The sequence below is a fragment of the Stegodyphus dumicola genome, chromosome X2 (genome assembly GCF_044657685.1).
Source record: "Stegodyphus dumicola isolate Sdum_Otavi_A_Nest chromosome X2, ASM4465768v1".
NCBI lineage: Eukaryota > Metazoa > Arthropoda > Arachnida > Araneae > Eresidae > Stegodyphus > Stegodyphus dumicola.
The window spans coordinates 139,269,661-139,277,602 of NC_140781.1; the positions used below are offsets into that span (position 1 = coordinate 139,269,661).

The 7,942-nt window shown below is 31.9% G+C and overlaps 1 non-coding gene across 1 annotated transcript; it reads left to right on the forward strand.

Moving 5' to 3' along the window:
• The first annotated feature begins 550 nt into the window (after positions 1 to 550).
• On the forward strand, positions 551 to 623 carry TRNAS-AGA (transfer RNA serine (anticodon AGA)). The gene has a single exon. It is a non-coding gene; the product is annotated as a tRNA-Ser (tRNA).
• The last annotated feature ends 7,319 nt before the right edge of the window (positions 624 to 7,942 follow it).

Genomic DNA, 7,942 nt, shown 5'->3' on the forward strand with positions numbered 1-7,942 from the left:
AGAAGAAAATGGGGGGGGGGGAATAAGAAAAAGTCTGAGTACTTAGTAATGAAAGCCTTTAGTCTAAAATTTTTATTTTTTACTTTTAAATGACACTTTTAAATTTACTCTGTTTTATAAATTCTACTTTTCTCTCAGTTATGTACTTAACACTACGGTTTAAAATCTTGTTCTTAATTTTTATTTAGCTATTTAAGTTATATATATATTACTCAACAATTGCGTCAAAATCTGTAAATTTAAGAAATTTGAAAATATAATTTTTATTAATATTATTTTTATTTGAAAATATTATTTATTAAGTTTTCATTTTTAAATATTTCTTTATTTAGAAAATCACAACTAGGTTCTATTTCCTTTTTACCAATTATTTATATTATTGAAAAGTGAAACAAATGATTAATTAATATGTAGAAAGCATGTAATTATAGAGCTGTGTAAGTTTTTAAAATAAACCAGGATTTCGGAAAAAAAGCAGAAATAAAGAGGACGAAAACTGCAAAATAAGCAAATTGCATTGCCTAAGCATTTCCTCCCACCTTCTTAGCATACCTTCGTAGTGTAGTGGTCAGCACGCTCGATGAGAATTCGAGAGGTCCGTGGTTCAAGTCCCGGGGAGGGCATTGCTCATTTTTCATCTGTTCGGCTTTCAAAATTAACCTAATGTCTCTACTAATGACGCCCGAACTAAAAGGTGGTGAACGATGATTTTTCATTCACCGGTGGCTTGGGAAATGCGGTCAAGAGCAGGAGACTGACGTTAATTACGGAAGGGTCAAGTAAACGGCTGTGTCAGGGATCATAAGGGAAGATATATTTTAAAAAAAAGTGTTTTTAGGTCTCATTCAGTATCAGTATATCAGAAATAAATGATGCACATGGTATCAGAATGGAGACAAATTACATACGATACGAAAAGTTATATTTATTTGTTTATTAACATTTCATTATTACATTGTTTTCGTTCAGGAATTTCCTTCCACCCCCCTCTGAGCAATACATACAGGTACATGTAAGTCGGCTGGAAAGCACTGCTATAAACAAATAATTCAACCCAATTCCAGTTGAACAGCGCTTATTAATATTAATTGTTTACGGAAAGCATCCTAGTTTTTGAAAAGCTTCGTATCATCTAACATAAAATTAATTAATTAATCATCTTAAGAATGATTTTGTGTTGAATATGGCAAAACATATGAGGGTTGGCTAGGCAGGATTTCATGGAGAATTTTCTAAGGAAAATGGGCTCATATTTACATACCTTAAGGAAATCCACGAAAATGCTTACACAAGGTGGTACGTTGCAGTAGGGTTCCTTCAATCCATCTGTTAAATTTGCATCTAATTGTCAAGTGCTCCCATCTGTTAAATTTGCATCTAATTGTCAAGTGCTCAATTTTTTTGGCTAGTTTATACATTCAAAGGAAAATACAAGTTACTCACTGTACTTCGCACGTTAGTCTGAATAACCTTTAAACCCGATGAACAGTATATTTCTCGACAAGGCGAGCTTTCTGACTGTATAATCTGTTTTACATTTAGAGAGCTTGTGCCGAATAAGTTTATTCGTTATTTTATGTAATTTCTGCAATATTTTGTAATTCTTTTATTTTTTTCATCTGTCCTGTGGCGACCACTCTAGTTCAGTGATCCGTATTAATGTGCGTTTTTTTAAAAAAATTTAAATGCCTCAAGAATAATTAATTAGAAAAGGGCATAATTATCTTCTTTACCCTTAAATTCTTCAATAAAAAAACTGCATTTTCAGCTATAACCAAGTGAAATAACTTTCTAAATATAATTCAAAGCATGAAAAATAAGGTACATAAACAGCTTGGAAATGGAACTAGCATTGAGATTCTCTTTAAGAAATATGGTGAAGCTTAACAAAAAGTCTACGAAGTGAAGTAATTCCGTAGAATATTTTCTAACTCTTTATGATTAAATTGCACTCAATTATACTTTATAAACGACATGTAAATACTATATAATGTATATGTGTGGATGTGTGTGTGTGGCTCACTAGCGGTTGAGCTGTAAAGTCGTTGAACTCTGGCAGGTCGATCCGGGGTTCGAATCCGGATCGACGGGGATGGCTGTATTGGCGTTTTCGAGGTTTTCCCCACGTGTAACGTGCATAAGAGTCAGTTTTGCTTAGAAAGTTGTCCACGAGGAACCCTTACCCTTAGGCAAATAACCGTCGAATGCTTTGCTATAATCAAACAAACCAGACCAAACAATAGATATATAAATAAGTAGCTTAAAAAACTGCTATATTTTATGTATACTTGTTAAGTAGTATTTCAATATATATAATGATTAAAAGAAAGGAAAAGTCGGATCCTAACTGATTGTATATAATGTAATCCCTATGAAGGCCCTAACAATTCTTTCTCACTTAAAGTCGTAACCCAAAAAGAGAACAAATTAAACTTCAGATATGTATACAATACTGAATCTAATACAAGAAATGCAAAATATAAAAATTAATTATATATGTACGAAACCTAACTAACTATTTATATTGATATTACGTAAATATACGTATCGTAATGAACATTGTATAATAAAGATATTTTATACCTTGTTCTATATTTTGTGCCATTTATATATACCTATACATAGATATATATAATTTAAGGATTCCGTTTAAGGTTTATAGTAGTAGTTAATACTACTACATATAAAACACAAAAGTGCATCAATAATGTATTTCGCAGTATTATTTAACTTCATTCTTAGGAATTTTCTGCAGTCTAGTTTGCGTTATTTTATTCATAAGTCTCAAATAAAAACAATTATTGTTTATATGCCATTAGAAAATTAAATAAAAAGCAGCGACCACAATGTAATTGAGAAACAGTCCTTAGCCGTGAAAAGGTTGAAAGCCATTCGGTTATGACTATTATCTCACATTCTCAGCTACTTCGCATGCATGGAACATAGCATTCGAAATGAAAAACTCAATATTTACTACAAATTCATTCGTGTAACAAATATCTGTCTTTCTACACCTATGGCTTTAAAAAAAGATGTTATTTATCTTACAGTTTATCGTTAAGTAATACATTTTCATTGTACAAAATTGCATTCATTCGAAGAATTCAATTTGTATTTTCCTCTGTATAAAACTGAATGTAGAGAAGTTAGATGCTTAAACAACCCCCACAATTTCTTAAGATCCCGAGCGAGATTGTCCGCTCCTTGTCTGCTCTCCCCCTGAAAAAAGGGATTGTAAATTTACGACCTGACCGCATATGAGGCTATTTCTTTTTCACCACCAGGATTTGGGGATTGGTGCCCTAAAAACCCTGTCGCCCTTTAAAAGGGGGATTATATAAGGTATTTCTCTCGAGTCCCGGCGAAGGCATTGCTCATTTTTCATCTCCCCTGCTTTCAAAATTAACCTAATGTCTCTACACATCTGGATCGTTGTTTAAATTTACCGGAATAGGATCGTGGTTATCTGAGAGCAGTTAAAAAACGCAACATAGAGGAATAATCCATATTACAGTTAACCGAAAAATACAACTTGTCTGTATTTTCAAGCATTTGAATCTACGGAATAAGTTCATTTAATTACGCATATTGAATCGGTATTCAAAACAAAAAGAACATACTGTACATAATGAAAGAAAGAACATCATTAGAAATAAAAAATTAAAAAATAAACCAACTTAAAATAATACAATAAAAAAAAATTAATTAAAAAAATCTGAAAGCTTTCCGATTTTATATTACGCAAAAAGAGGGTTTTTTTTTTCGTTAAAAAAAAAGCACAGGGCGATAATATTTGGTGGCAACAGTTTGAAAAGTGAATCAAAGCAGAAAGTGAATCGGCCCAAAATGCCAAAACGAAATGAACAGTCTTTCTGAGCTAACGCTCCTTTGAGCTAATTATTTTTAGGGTTTCTCTTAAGTTGCATAACAAATTGTTAAGTTTGGTACCTTTCGTGAATCTCTAATTTTCCCGGCACATTTTCTCACCTGGATACAAATTTAAAGTCAAACGAAACGAGTTTATTCAGAGTGTGATTTCGCTAATCAGCGCACGTTACCATTTTCTCCTTGCTGTTATTACGCTGAGTTGCTGACACGCCTTTTTGGTTACAGCCGAAAACATCGCGGACGAAAACGTCGCAGATAAAACAACGCAAGGCGAAAACGTTGTGCTATAAAACATCGTGGGAGAAAACATCGCAGTTCTAAAACATCGTGGTACAAAACATCGTCGTCGAAAATAAAGCGGTTCAGAAACTTCGCTGTTTGAAAACATCGTCGTCGAAAATATCGTGGTAAAACATAAAGTATCTACAAATCATCGCATGACGATAACATCGCAGACATGCTTTTGTCAGGCTTTAATAACTGTGAATAGATATTCCCATAATAATTTGTGAGCGCAAGATGTAAAGAAGGATAGCTTTTACTTTAACATTTTTTTATTTTTGCTGAAAAAGTAAGAAGAAAACATAAGCATAGCAAATTAATGCAACTTATAGCTTTTCCTGAAAACTTACCAGTAAAAACTTTATAAAAAATGATTTATTAATGGTCTTTGTTAGTTAACTATGTCGGTTTAAAATTCTATTAAGTGCTATAAGTAGCATTAATTTTCTATGCTTAAGTTTCCTTCTTATTTTCTCAGCAAAAATTTATTAGTTAATATAAAATATGAAAAACAAATTATCCTTATTTCTATCTTGCGCTCACAAATTATTATGGGAATATCTATTTACAGTTATTAAAGTCTGAAAAAAGCATGTCTGCGATGTTATCGTCACGCGATGATTTGTAGATACTTTATTTTTTACCACGATATTTTCGACGACGATGTTTTTAAACTGCGAAGTTTTTGAACCACTTTATTTTCGACGACGATGTTTTGTACCACGATGTTTTAGAACTGCGATATTTTCTCTTTGCGATGTTTTCTCCCACGATGTTTTGTAGCGCGACGTTTTCGCCTTGCGTTGTTTTCTCTGCGACGTTTTCGTCCGCGATGTTTTTGCCGCGTTGTTATCGGCGGACACCGCCTTTTTGGCCATTTAATAAGTATATCATCGGGTAGGTTGTTGAGTCAGCCTAGTTAGCCTTAATTTGTTAGTCCCGCACTACATCTTTGAATTTATTGTGATATTATTCTTAAGTTCCACCGCAAGTCGTCGGTGTTATTGTAAGCACGAAGTACGTGCATTTGTGTTAAGAGTTTGACGAATCATGAAGGATTTATTTCCCCCTTCTTCTGTGCTGGTATGTGCAAGAAGTTACCAGGTTTACTAGTAAAATCCTTTTCAGTTTGTGATAGCTAAGAGAGTCAGATCTTGCAAGTTATAAACGGCATTAAAAATAATATTTGTAAGAAAACTTTAACAATGCTATGGAGTTTTAACTCAAGTAAAAGATATCAGTTACATGTTTTTGTCTCAGTTTTCTTTCTTTTTTCTTTCTTTTTAAAAGTTTATATATCCCGAATAACATACTGTTGTTGATGAAAGCAACTCTCAAATACTATGACTAACACTTCTCTTATTCAACGGATTTTTCTTTTTACGTATTTCTTCAAATTTCTGTACACAGTTTTGTTTTTGTAAAGGCTTGTGATATGAATTTTGTACAGTTCTACAGTAAAACAAACTTAACTTTTTCCTAGGCAGAGCCCGATGTTAATCCGCAACCTGATTAATTCTTTCTTCTAAATTGGGAGTTGGCTAAAATTATTTTAATTAGCAAATCATAAACAATTTGTATTGTAACCTATCTTGAAAGTTAAAAGCATTTTATTAAAATAACAATATATTTAACTGAGATTGCTGGTAAATTCACTTAATGTAGTGGTCCGAAAACACTTAATTTAATTCTTAACGTTTCAAACCAGGCATCAAAAGGCTCTTGAGATCAACTTTTTCGAGTCGCAACTGCGCTTTGATCTTCAATCAATATGTAAATCACTACTCGAACCATTTATTTATTTGCTTATCGTATTTATGCCTCTTCTTTATGCCGCAAGAGTCTGCAGATCAGATAACGATAGTTTTTAATGTCTCGAAAGAGAATTCTGTCTTTGAAAAGCTGTGAATAAACAACGAAAGGAAGCTAATTATTTTTATCAGGAAATCAATTAGTTCTATATCTCCAATCAGTCAAAGCCTCAGGTCATAATAGTTTCATCACTTTGCAGTAGTTTTGAAACCTATTTTTTTTTCCTTGAAAGTAAAGCTGAGTTCGGTATTTATTATATATATATTCAAACCTTTTAGATTTGAATAACGTAGCGGATACATCTTGAACTTCAGTAATAATTATCTGATGAAACCTTAAAACATTACGTATAATAAATGGAATATATATTGTAATAAATATTAAAACAGATATAGGAAAAAATATTATTCTGTTTCATTTGGATACCAGTTACTACAAGAATATTGTAATGAAGTTTTAAAGAACTTTTGCCATTTTTGAATGAACAACAAACTTTATTAGTCAAAACATACAGAATAACTGGAAAAAAAAAAAAAAAAAAAAAAAAAAAAACATTATTAAGCGCGCGCATCGTCTGCGGATATTCTTTGCGGATAATCGTTTGCGGTAATTTACATTTCTTTGTGGAACTATGTTGGTAGCGTCGCAATGCAAATACGTTACAATGTATATTTGTTTAGTTATATATTTAAGGTACAAATGAATTAACATTTAACATGCATTTAAAAAAAACTATTTGGGATTCCAAATAGTTTAAAATGCATATAACTGTCTTGGCCTTCCCATAGTTTGCCATACGCGTTTCTGAATACAAGCATCACCGCAATTTTTTTTTTCTTTTTTAGTAACATAGATAATATGTATTTTACGCATCGTCGTGTCTATCTCGAGTTTATTCCAAAATCGGTACTTAATACTTCACAATCTGGGAAGACTATTCAAAAGTATTTTAGTTTAGTCATTGCGCATAGAAATTTTTATGAGTGCTACAGTAATGATTCAACAAACAGGGAATATAAATGGTAAAAACACCGCGCTGCGTCTATCCGATATATATCCTATCACAAAGAAAACGTAAAACAATTTAAATAACAGCCACTAAAAAGAACTTCGATGTTACTTCGAATAAATCGAGCTGATAGATTCAATCCTCAGTATGGCAAGAGCTAAAATTAAATCTTTAATTAACAAAAAATTAAAACTGTAAATTCTTTAAAATATTCTGAATATTGAATACTGAAATTTACTTGAATATCTTAGCAAATTATAATTTTAATCTTTCAAACTTCAGCGTGCAATACACTAATTTTTTTTTTTTTTTTTTTTTTTTTTTTTTTTTTGGGTAGTGCTCGTGTTTGTGTATCGTGTCTGGACACTTCACAAAATAAACTGATTTGTTAATCCATTTGATATTTCACTTTTTTTTTGATACTATCCTTTCCTGACGTTCTTCATATATTCCTTTCAGACGAATAAAATCAAAGTCGATTTATTACTCGTAAAATCCGCAAGAATTTATGAAACCACAGAATCAAATTAAATAATCTTAAACAATTATACATAATTTTACAAAGTTCTGTAGCTTACCTGCGACGGTTGGCAACAATTTTCCCTCCTTTTTTTTTTTTTTTTCTCTTACAGAATTGTAATAAGGTGTAGCTCCGTAATGATGTGTAGTACTGCCGCTTTGAGCTAATGAGGTCCGTCTAAGTTTGGCACTTTCTTTAATGAGATTTGTAGATTCTTCTTTTCTCTTAGAATCTCACGTTTCTTGATATTTCCCAGCATTTACTTCTTGATTTGCGAAACAGTTTTTCATCAAAATACCCATTTAATAAAATAAATACGATATAAAATCAAAATACCGAGGATCCTTAACGAAATTTTGCCCAGTTTCGTTTCAGTTTCTGATTTGCCCCTCACATGGTGGGCATAATGAGATCAAACGCAATAAGATGAT